The 12,461-nt window shown below is 47.5% G+C and overlaps 1 pseudogene; it reads left to right on the forward strand.

Moving 5' to 3' along the window:
• Positions 1-8,727: 8,727 nt before the first annotated feature.
• LOC130678903 (zinc finger protein 541-like) overlaps positions 8,728-12,461 on the forward strand; it is a 48,843-nt pseudogene continuing 45,109 nt past the window's right edge.

Raw genomic sequence — 12,461 nt, forward strand, 5'->3', positions numbered from 1 at the left:
CACCACAGAGACTGGGGATAAGGCAAGGATGGCTTCTCTCCCTGGTGTTAATAGACATACTACAAGAAGTCACAGCCAGTGAAATAAGGGAAGAAAAGGAAACAAGTGACAGGATTAGGAAGGAATGTGTGATAGTGTACCCATTAACAGAAGATACTGTGGTACCAGGGACAGCCACACTCTCATCCCTACAACCTGCCAAGTGTTATATGTCAAAAGGCACTTTGTAAATGTGATCTAGTTATGCATCTTGACATGGGAGATTATTCTGGATGAACAGACAAGCATGTTATAATCATAAGGCTCTGAAGAAGAATGCAGGTGGAGTTAGTCACAAAGATGTTTTTGCTGTGATGGGACCAGCATAGAGACAAAGAGATACTAAGACGCTACTTTGCTGAATTTGAAGATGGAAGTGGGCCATGAGGCAAAGCCTGTAAGCAGTCGCTAGAACTTGGAAAATGCAAGGAAAAGAATTCCTCCCTGGAGTATCCAGAAGGTTAACAGCACTGTGGATGCACTTCAGACATCTTACCTTGAGAACTGTAAGACAGAAAAGTTCATTGTTTCAATCCACTTGCTATGTGGTAATTTCATACAAACCCCTTAGAACATTAACAAATCAGCTGCAGGAACCTACAATCTCTGGTGAATGAGATTAGTAAATTCTGAGGGTAGGAGATCAACATTTAAAAAGAACCTGCCATATTTCTATAAACAGTAGCAATTAAGAAATGGAAACAAATTGAAAATATAATTAATGCAGGATTGCTCAAAAGAGAAAAATGTTAATCTCAAAAAACATTGGCAGGATTTTGCCGCTGAAATCTATGAAATGCTGGTGAAAGAAACCCAGATCACACAGTAAGTAAAGGTACACCACAGCCATTTATTGGAAGACAACACAGAAATGAAGTCAAATGGCCATGAATTGATAGGTTTAAAGCACTTTGTAACACGGTATTTTATAGTCATACAAGATTATTCTAAAAGTTATATGGAAAGGCAACAAAGCAGAATAACCAAACCATCTGAGAAAGAAGAGTAAGATGGTTGGAATCATACTCATTCATTTTAGGACTTCTAATACTGGATTAAAATTAATCAAGATGTGTACTTGTGGAGTGAGAGACATACCAATGGAATAGAAGAGAACCCAACGAGAGAGCCACATGAGTACTTACAGCTGCTGAGTTTTGAAAGTACCTGAGACTTAGTTCTCATATAAATTCTCTGATGTGGATTCTATTGTGAAATGTTATTAAGAAATCAATTCATTACTTTTCCCTCTATTATGAATCATTTAGTGGATTCTGAGAACACGCCGTTGCCTAAAGGATGGTACAATATTAGAAAATCCATCAACATCACCCACCACATCAACAAAAAGGACAAAAACCATATGACCATCTCCCTAGATGCTGAAAAAGCATTGGACAAAATTCAACATCCATTCATGATAAAAACTCTCAACAAAATGGGTATAGAGAGCAAGTACCTCAACATAATAAAGGCCATATATGACAAACCACAGCCAACATTATACTTAACAGTGAGAAGCTGAAAGCCTTTCCTTTAAGATCGGGAACAAGACAAGGATGCCCACTTTCCCCACTTCTGTTCAGCATAGTACTGGAGGTCCTAGCCACGGCAACCAGACAACACAAAGAAATAAAAGGCATCCAGATTGGTAAAGAAGAAGTTAAACTGTCCCTGTTTGCAAATGACATGATATTGTACATAAAACACCCTAGACTCCACTCCAAAACTACTAGATCTAAAATCTGAATTCAGCAAAGGTGCAGGATACAAAATTAATACACAGAACCTGTGGCATTCCTATACACTAACGATGAACTAACAGAGAGAGAAATCAGGAAACCAGTTCCATTCACAATTGCATCAAAAAGAATAAAATACCTAGGAATCAACCTAACAAAGGAAGTTAAAGACCTATACTCTGAAAACTACAAGACACTCATGAGAGAAATTAAAGATACCAATAAATGGAAACACATCCTGTGCTCATGGATAGGAAGAATTAATATTGCCAAAATGGCCATCCTGCCTAAAGCAATCAATGCAATTCCTATCAAAATACCAACAGCACAGCAGTCCAGTTTGAAAAAGACAGATGCACCCCCATGTTTATTGCAGCACTATTTACAATAGCCAAGAAATGGAAGCAACCTAAGTGTCCAACAGCAGATGAATGGATAAAGAAAAGGTGGCACATATACACAATGGAATATTATTTAGCCATAAGAAGAAAACAAATCCTACCATTTGCAACAATATGGATGGAGTGAGAGGGTCTTATGCTCAGTGAAATAAGCCAGGTGGAGAAAGACAAGGATCAAATGATTTCACTCATATGTAGAATATAAGAACAAAGAAAAAACTGAAGGAACAAAACAGCAGCAGAATCACAGAACCCAAGAATGGACTAACAGTTACCAAAGGGAAAGGGACTGGGAAGGACAGATGGATGGGAAGGGAGGGACAAGGGGAGTGGTGGAAAGGAAGGGGGCATTACGATTAGCATGTATAATGTGGGGGGAGGCACGGGGAGGGCTGTGCAACACAGAGAAGACAAGTAGTGATTCTACAGCATGATGGACAGTGACTGTAATGGGGGTTGTGGGATGGACTTGGTGAAGGGGGAACCTAGTAAACATAATGTTCCTCAAGTAATTGTACATTAATGATACCAAAATCAAAAACATAAAATAAAAAAATAAAAAATTGAACACTAGAAACAACTATTGGATAATTGAAAAATCATGAAGAAAGGATACTGGGGGAAAAAACTTATTACACTAGAAATTTCAACAAACGCCATGATCACTACAGCACTGGACACATTTCTTCTGAAATAATGGTGAAGAAAAGGGCCCTGCCTAGGGCTCCTGCCATTCACCCCTGTCCAGGCAAACTACAGACGCACGAATCTCAGGACAGGAAGAGGCTCAAAAGGAAAGCGGGAAAGATACTCGATGCCACCGGGATGCTCCGGACAGCAGCAGCAGCCATACCAGAGCACAGGAAAGAGGCCAGACAGGAAATGTCACAAGAGACAAAGGACAGTATAATGGCAAAAGGGACAATTCCCAGGAAGATGCAGCCATTATGAACATGCCCGCACTCTCACACCAATGAAGCAAACACGGAAAGAAGGGACAGAGAGACAGCATCACAGAAATAGTATGAGAGCCAACACCCCAGTGTTCGTATGGACAGAACAACCAGCCAGACGGGCAAGGAGAAGCCCGAGGACTCACACAGCTCCACAGCCCGACGGGGCCCGACAACCGGGAAGGACACCCCCCCGCAGCCACAGGGCACCTTCTGCGCAAGCACACACGGGACATTCTGCAGGACAGGCCACATGTTCTGACACAAAACAATTTCAGAAGATTGAAATAATAATAATATATATCTTCTTTATCCACCGTGAAGCTAGAAAGAAATAGCAGAGGGAAAATAGACAACTCCACAAAATATGGAATACACCTCATGTTTAAACAATGAAAAGGTCCAACAAGTCACATGGATTTTTAAAACTATCACGACAAAAAAATGGAAATACAAGACAGCAAACTCGGAGGACGTAGTGGCGGCGGCACTGAGGATGATGCGTGCAGTGGTAAGTCTTACATTACAGAAAAGGAGTGGTCTCTAATCAGAAATAGGATTTATACCTCAAGAAATCAGAAAAATAACAAACTGCACCAAAATTTAGCAGAAGGAATAAGATCAGAGCAGGGAGAAATGAAACAGAATAGGAAAACTACCTAAAAATTAAGAGACCAAGAACAGGTTTTCTGAAAGATTTAGAAATTGACAAACATTTTGCTAGGCTGAGAGAGAGAGAGAGAGAGGCCTCAAGTAAAATCAAAAATGAAAGGGGGACACTGCAACAGGTGTCCCAGAAATGTGGAAAGTGGTCTACAAGAAAGTACTATGAACAATTATATGCCAAGAAATTACATATCCTAGAAAATATGGGTACATTCAGAGAAACATACAACCTTGCAGACCGCATCACCAAGTAATAAAGAAATGTGAACAGTTACAACTAGAGAGAGTCAAGCAGTCCTCAGAAACCTCCAACAAACCCAGGACCAGAAGGCTTCCCCAGGAGCCTACCAAATACTTACAGAAGAATAAACACGATCCTGCTATAAATCTTCAGAAACACTTCTATGGAATCGCATGATTCTGATACCAAACCCAGAAAAAGACAGAGGAAGGAAAGTAGAGACCGATATTCCTGAAGAACATCGATGCAAAAATCCTTACCATGCGAGCAAATGAAACTCAACAGCACATTCAAACCAGTACAGACCACAAGTGGATTTAGGAATATTCAACAGACAAAACCACTCAATGTTAATGCACTCCATTAATAGGAAGGGAAGCGAAAAGAAACACACAATCATCTCAGTTAATGGGAAAAAAGTCATGGACAACGTTTGACAAACTCTGAAGATAAACACTGAAGGAACCAGGAATAGTAAACACGAGGGCCCTATATGAAAGGTATACACAGAACGGCACACGCAGTGGTGAGACTGGAAGCTCTCCTTCAAGCTTGGGGAGCGGCCCAGGATGCACCCTGCCTGGAGTACCGTGCAAAGTGCTGAAGTACCGGAAGTCCCAGCCAGGTCATTACCAAGCACACGAAATAGGAGCCATCTGTGCTGGAAAGGTGGACGGCATAGTTTAAAATCCATGATAGAATCCCACACCCTCTATCTCTGATGGAGTTTCCCAATCATTAAGATTTTGGGCCAGTGACTCACATGTCCAGCTTCAAATATATTCAAAATCAGGCAGAAAAGATTGCCCCTTTTTGGTCTCCTTTCCCACAACTTACCACATATTTATGAACATTAGTATGTGGCTTCCCCCTGCAGCCTCGTTCATCTGGGCTATGGAGAGCTGACGGTGCATCCAGGCGCAGCCCCCGACGCGTCCCTGCTGCCCACCCACCCTGACGCCCTGTCCCCTGAACACCGTGGGAAGCCCTGCCCAGGATGATGCCCAGGGAGCCCCCGCACAAGCCCCATGTCACTGGGTCGGCCAACATGGAACCTAAGTGGGGATGAGAGGTGCTGAGGGGCGAGTGGAGTGACCAGGGGTCACGCAGTCAGGGTCAGAGCTCAAGGAGACCCAGGAAGGGCCCTTCAGGAAGGAGACACAGAAGGTCACCCAAAGGGTAGGGACTTTACCTGAGGAACAGCCATTCCCGGCTCCTCCTCTGCTGTCCTCCTCCTCTTTTTCCGGACTCTGGCCTCAGGGAGCATGAATCTTTCTTAGAAGCCAATCCTGAAGGTGGAAAACATGCCGTTTAATGCTTAGAGTCATCACATTCCCTTCCTTTGCCACAAACCACATGGGGGGACCTCCCGGTGTGGAAAGGACGGTCCCCTGCTGCCCACTGCTCAGGAGGGACTCACGGACAGAAGCCTCCTTAGGCCACCCAGTGAGTTCCTCCACCACCTCTTCAGATTCTGGGAAGCCCTTGCAAACTCTGCACGAAAAACGTACACATCAATAAAGGTGAAATTAAAAAGAAATCTGCTCAGAGCTTACAATTGACTCTCTTTCAATATATTGCACACGTATGACTATGTTTTGAAATTCTGTATTTTCAAAATATTTTACAATTATTTCCTGGAAACGGAGTTACGTGTTACTATCGGCGTGAAAACCTTTATATAGTGTCCCCTGACCAGAGGTTCTCCTTTCAGGAGGTGAGATGGGACCAGCCTTAACGTAGGTCATCTGTGTGCAGCAGTGAGCACCAGGGCGCTGAGCCTCCTCTCCTGAGGGTGGGGGTGGCTGCTGGGAGGGGTGTCAGGCCTCCATGGGGTGTGATCAAGGCTAGGTCTGTGACTTGAAGAGGGGTGTGGGGACAGCCAGGGTCCCCACTGCTGCAGTGTGTGCAATAATGTTTGCTTTTAAAGATGGGAGAATAGAGTGCATAGAGGCCTGTGTTTGTGTGGGGGGTCCTTTGTGTCTTTCGGATGCGGGCCCTTCCTGGGTCTCACATACCACCATTTGTGGCTGCTGACCGAAGTAACATCCACCGTCAGGATTACACATCCAGGTTCTCACCCTGATACCAACACTTAATTCCTTTCCAGAAAGTCATTGTGAAATGTTTTTAAAATGCAGAATTATGGAAAAGCGACTACAGGTGTGCACAACACTGAACGAGTAAGTTGTAGAAATATGTTCTGAGCATATTTCCTTTTCATTTTAGCTTTACAGATGGGTGCGGTTTTGTTTTGGTTTTGTTTTGAGAATATTGCTGCACCAGACATAGTTGGGCTCTGTTGCACAGAACTTCCAAGTCAATCCGGCACATCTTCAACAATGCAGAAAAAAAGACCAGAGACCAGAGGGGAACAACTACTCTGAGGTCACAGCTCACTATGCTAAGAAACCACATAAAAGGGAAGAAAACTGAGTATTACAAAACTGGTTAAATTAGTCTTTGACTCTTAAAACATCACTGACATCCCTACCAACTACCAATCAAACACTCTAAAATGATTAACTGATCACCAAAGAACACGTCCAAGACAGAAGATACAGGGTACAAAGCTTGCAGGCCTACTTAAACCACAAACAAGTTTAAAAAGGAAATGATGTCTAAGTTTTTCAAGTCTAAGTCATTTTGATATCAAAAGTAAATGTTAGAATATATCATACTGATAAAAGAATGACATGAGTTTATTAATGGCCACCAAATCTTACTTGAGAATCATAAGGGAGTCGAAAATGAAAGAACTAACATTTATCTCAAACTACAAAATTATGAATTAAATGTTAAGTGTCTATACATATCATATATGTACATATATAAAATTCCATTATAAAGAAACTAAAAAACAAAGCAGTCATTTTACTGTACCCTTAAAAAGAGCACCGTATACTGACAGTCGTTTTGTCCACACTTGTCTTTCCCAACCTCTAAGCCACACCAGGAAAACGGAAGGGGGTGACCCATCACTGACCAAGTCAGGTCACTGCCCTCAGGCTAAAAGAAGTTGCAAATGTAAGCTATTTTCGGACATACAATAAAAATTGCCTAAGCCTATTAGAAGTTTTGCAATTCTCAGTCTCCTCTCTACCACTGAAATGAATTTTAGATGTATTTTTAAAGCCACCAATGTATCAACTTAATCACTGAGCAATCACCAGGATCCGGAGCCTCACCACCACCGCCCTGCTAGCCTCCACCCCTGCCTCTCTAATGTTGTGTTTCCATCTTTTATTTTGTATGTCCACCTCCCTATTTCTTTTTCTCTCTGATTTCGTGTTTTTCCGCTGGGTTGCTGTTCACTCAGGTGCCCTCCCCTCTCCGGCCGGCCGTCTCTCCCTTCGGTGCCTCCTGTCACCCCTGCTCCGCCCACTGCAACTGGTTCCCTTCCCGCTGCCCCTTCTCCCCGGCCTTCCTCACGATCCGCACTCTCCCCGCATTCCCGCTTTCCTGGCCAGCCCTCTGCCCGCCCACTTACACTCTCCAGCGCAGTCACTCCCCTGCCCTCCGCCCGGTCACGCGCACCCCGTCCCCTCTACGGCACCCGCGGCGGCTCTGCTTCCCTCCTCCGCCCTCCTGGCCGCCCCGGTCCTCTCGGGCCCTGCACCACGCCGCCCTGCGGCCACGGCTCCCAGCCCGCACCCTCCCCTAACTCCCGCCCCGAGCGCCTCCCCGCCGCCCCCCAAGGGCCTCCCTCCCCACGAGTCAGGATTACACATCCAGGTTCTGCGGCTCACCTCCGCCCGGAGGTCCCGCTGGCCTCTAAGCCTCCCCGGCTCCGCCCGTCTTCTCCGTGCGCCAGCTCTTCCGCAGCTTTCCGTCCTCCGCACTCGTCCCGCTTCTGTCCCCGCCGCTCCGACCCGGCCTCTCCCCAGCGCCGTCGCCCGCGAGCCCAGCGGCGCGCACGTTCCCGGGAGAGCACGTTCACCCGTCGGCCTGGGGGGCAGAGGGTTCGGCCCGATGCCGCGGGCGGCAGGCAGCTGGAGAGGCCAGCGGGGACCGGCGGACGCTGTGGGCCTCGTCCTGGAGCTGGGCGGCCGGCGCCGCGCATCGGGGGGCCACACAGCAGGTGTCGGAGGGTCACCCGGCGCGGAAGGCCCGAGACGCCAGGGAAGGGCTTCAGGCAGGAAAACGACAGGAAAGGCGCGTCGAAGCGAGGCCAGGGGCGGGGCCTGGCCTCAAGGGGCGTGTGAACCGCGAGGCGTGCGCGCGGGCGCCCGCAGCGACGTCGGAGGTACCACGGTGGTGGGCGGGGAACAGGCCGGAGGGACCCGGACCGGGTGTGGGGGATGGCGGGCGGCGGGACTCACGCTTTTCGGGGCCTCCGCCGCCTCGCGCTGGGCGCTTCCGGGTCTGCGGGTACCTGCGCGCGCGGCAGGATGAGGCGGGCGACCTGGGGGCGGGGCGTGCGCGGGGCCGGACTGCGCATGACCGCGGGCAGGTGAGGCTGAGACCTTGAGCTGGGCGGGGTCAGCCAGCCCCGCCCCCTGCTGGCAGATGCCTTGTTCACTAGCTTTTCCTCCTTTTTCCGTTAAGGGCTGCATCCTGCCTATCTCTATGTTTCAGACAGTTCTAGATACAATGTTGCAGAGTTGTGAGGACCACTGACGCTGGGAAAGACGGCTTCTCCCTCACAGTGAAAACAGTTCAAGTGAAAAGCATTTTCCAGCGAGATGAACACAAGTTCTGCCAGTGACTGCAACCCGGGAACCAGGACCTTGTGGGGGTTCTTTAGCAGACAGAGAACAGCTCATCCCACCTCGGGGGCTGGGAAGAAAGCTGTTTGATCTGCTCCCAGACCCAGACACCAGTATTCTGGGGAGAAATCAGAGCAGGAACTTCCTTGTGTTAATTCTAAGTATTCAAAGACCGCCTAACAAGTCTGCACCCCGAGCCACATTCCTAAAGAATCCCTAAAAGGGGGAAACCCCAACGTTTCGGGGCTCTCCTCTCTCTGAGGTCGCCCGCACTTGCTAAGTGCGTAACCTTTTAATCTTAAGCTTTCTCTCTCCAAAGCTTTCGGGGCGCCTCTCCTTGCTGAGGTTGACTGCTGCACTTCTCTCTTTAACTTACTTTAAATAAAACTTTTACTCTGCTTTACTACTGTCTCTGCCCTTCAATTCTTTGTCGCGGCGGGGACACGGACAGAGGATATACACAATGCTCCCCCAACAATGTGATGGGGGGTGTTGGGTAAATGGGAGTCTTCAACTAGAATCCCCACCTGGATGCATATAAGGGCCTATTTGCACACCAGTGTGATAAATAGCACAGCACAGCCAGCAGTCTGTAATTGGACTGCTGGTCAGGGCATGGGGTGGACGGGAAATGGTAATTCTCTCCACCGCTCCTTTTCTGGTACAGAATTGGTCAGGCGCCCTCTGGTCAGCAGGGACCCCCCCGCGAAGTTGTTCCTGCAGGGAGGGATAGGGGCGAGCAGAACTGGCAGCAGGGAAAGGGAGGACCTGGGGGCTGGGGGTTAGTCCATTCTTGGGTTCTGTTGCTCCACTTTCTTTTTATTTTGGTATCATTAATCTACAATTGCATGAGGAACATGAGCCTTGCCCAGGCTCCTTCCTGCTGGGTCTCTCTGCTGGGTCTCAGGCTCAGAGGCTGAGCACTCTGGCTCCTAAAGTTGAGCCCCCTCCGCTCCCCACAACCTGGCCTGTTGGATTCTTGGCCCCACCTCTGCAGAGTCCCAGATAAATGGTGATTTCTGAACTTGCCCTCTCATGAGGCAGTGTGATCCATCTGGAAGACCAATCTGAGGGGTAGAAAAATCTCCCATGATTCATCCATACCAGAGACAGTTGCTGAGTGTCTGTGAGCCCAGCAGGGAGCCTGCAGAGTCCTGGCACCCAGGGCCTTGGGTTCTGGAGATTTGAGGTCAGTTTCCCTTGCTTCCTGGTCCCCAAGCTGTCTCTGTCCCAGATAGGATCTTCTGCAGATAGCCATTCCTCTGCAAGACAAAAGCAATCTGCTCCTTCCTGCACAAGCTGGCCCTCGGGATATTTGAAGACCTCCCCTCTGCCACCTGCACACCCCCAGTCCCTTCCGCTGGTCCTCAGGTGACATGACTTGTTAAAATACCTTTTATCACTTTACCAAGGGACACAGAAAGCATGGAAACATATTCCAGTACAGAAGAAGAAGAAAATAAAATTGGCCCATAATCCCATCAGTCTATTCTGTTCTCTCTGTTCTCTATTAAAATTTATTTTTCTTTTTTAAAGACTAGGATAATTTTGTTTTGTAACAGGCTGTTCTTTTCTCAGTATTAAGGCATGAATATCCTTTCAGGTCATCAGATAGTTTTCCACAGTTTTATCTTAAATGCTTATATCCTAGACCATTTAAACCATAACAGTGTCACCTACATGCTCTCTGATCAGATAGCAGGCTGTTTCTAACAGGAAAGGCAATGCTGCGAGTAATTCCCTTGCAATTAACTCCTCATATAAGTCTACATTATTTCCTTCAAAAACCCAAAGGTAAAAAAAAAAATGAAAAAATGAAAAAAAAAAAAAAACCTAAGGTAAAAGTGGCTGGGAGAAAGGATTTAAGCTTCTGTAAGTTTTGGATTACATATTTCCGGTTTGCCCTTCTGAGAGAGCTATGATGTCATAAGGCCCCTGCAGCCACGGCAACCTGGTTCTTAGAATCCTTCCAGGCCACAACTGACCACAGTTGGGCCAGTGACTGGACACTGTCTGGCAGCGTGGCCAGACCAGGGTCCTTTCTCTCCCCACTCTCTGGTCTAAGCCTTGTTTTCTCTGTGAGTTAAGGTGCTGGAGGTGGAGAAAGGGTTCTCGGGCCTCCCTTCCCAAGCCTACTGTGGTTCTAAGAGGCAGGGAGCGCTTCAGCCCAGCTCTTCCATGTCCCCAGGTGTCTCTAACCTGGGCTTTCTTCTTCTGTTTGTTTAGACCTGAGGCTGGGCAAGCTTCAGGTGCCTAGAGAGGCTGACGAAGGAGACAGGGCCACCTCCGGGAGCCCAAGGAACGGAAAGCGGAACCCCACTTCGCCTGAGAGCCCGCTTCTGGACTGCAGCCTCCCGGGAAGGTGTTGAGCAGTGCCAGCTCCCGGAGCAAGCACTACTTGACACACAGCCAGGAACAGACACATGTTTGAGGAATCTGCAGCAAGGCCTTTAAGCGCCACAACCAACTGTATGTAGGAGTCTGGTCACCAACGTCTGTGCAGGGGCCTGGGGGTAGGGGGCGAGTTCATCGGTCATTCTCATCGCCTCCCAGATGAGCCCCTGTCGGTGTTGGGTCCCTGTGACCTGTGCTTAGACACGGACTCCATGTCTGGGGACAGGCCTGACACTGCCCTGAACAGGTCACCCTTCCCAGCTCCCAAAGTCACACCAGTGAGAAAATCACTGCCTTGATTTGCAGATGGGACCTCCCGAGGCAATTTTGTCATGGAGGGAATCGGGTTAACTTTATAGAGAAATATTTGGAGATAGTGGTAGGTGCCTGAGGAGAACCAGCCTGTGTTTATATGAGGAACATGTACCAGGACTCCACAGGGCATGAGAGATGCCAAAATACCTGTGTCTAGAACATGGCAATGGAGCATTAACTCTTGTTTGTCTTTTTTAAGTCCTGATTTTTTTTTTTTAACTCTTGATTTTAAAAGGAAGCCCATTAGGAGTCTGGAGCAGAATTCCTTTCCTAATGTCTCTTAAATGATAGGCTTTTCTTGCTAGTGAGGAAGGACAGACAGACTTCCTCAAACCAAGAGACTGGCAAGTGGGAGTCGGCAGTCCACTGCATTTTATATGCTCCTGGCCTTCCCACAGGGCTTTGACTGACCCACCTTCCCACTCATCCTCTCGCCAAGCCCCCCCACCAGGGAAAGGCAGCGATTTGCTCATGTCACAGACAGGTTAACAGGGGAGCTGGAGATTGGGTCTCTGCCACTCTCCTCTGATGGAGGCCAGGGCCGCCCTTTGGGGAAGGGCTCTGTCATTTATCAGACACGCCCCATTGCTGCATTATTAGGACTGCCCAGAGTAGGGCTGTTGGGAATGAGGAGGGTGATTTACTCATCTGTTTATGTTATTAATGTAGATATAAGAATGACATAAACATAGTGCATATTTGTATTCATTTATATTATAGAAGGCACATTTAGCTGTTTTCTAGAAAGTTCTGGTTGCGCATCTGTAAATTATATTTTTTCCTGTGGGGGGTTTCAGGCAGCTGTCTCCTTATAGGAATTCTATGATAGGGGAAAGACCCCTTTGTTAAAGGCAGGATGCTCCCCAATGTGCTTTTCCTCAAATGTATTCTGCAAAATTGGTTCTTGAGGGCACTAAGAGGAACTATTTCAAAAAACAGTTCTGTGGGCAACTATGTTTCAGAGACATGGCAGGTTAAGCAGATGACCCTCTATCTATCTA

Source organism: Manis pentadactyla, chromosome 15 (genome assembly GCF_030020395.1).
Source record: "Manis pentadactyla isolate mManPen7 chromosome 15, mManPen7.hap1, whole genome shotgun sequence".
Taxonomy (NCBI): Eukaryota; Metazoa; Chordata; class Mammalia; order Pholidota; family Manidae; genus Manis; species Manis pentadactyla.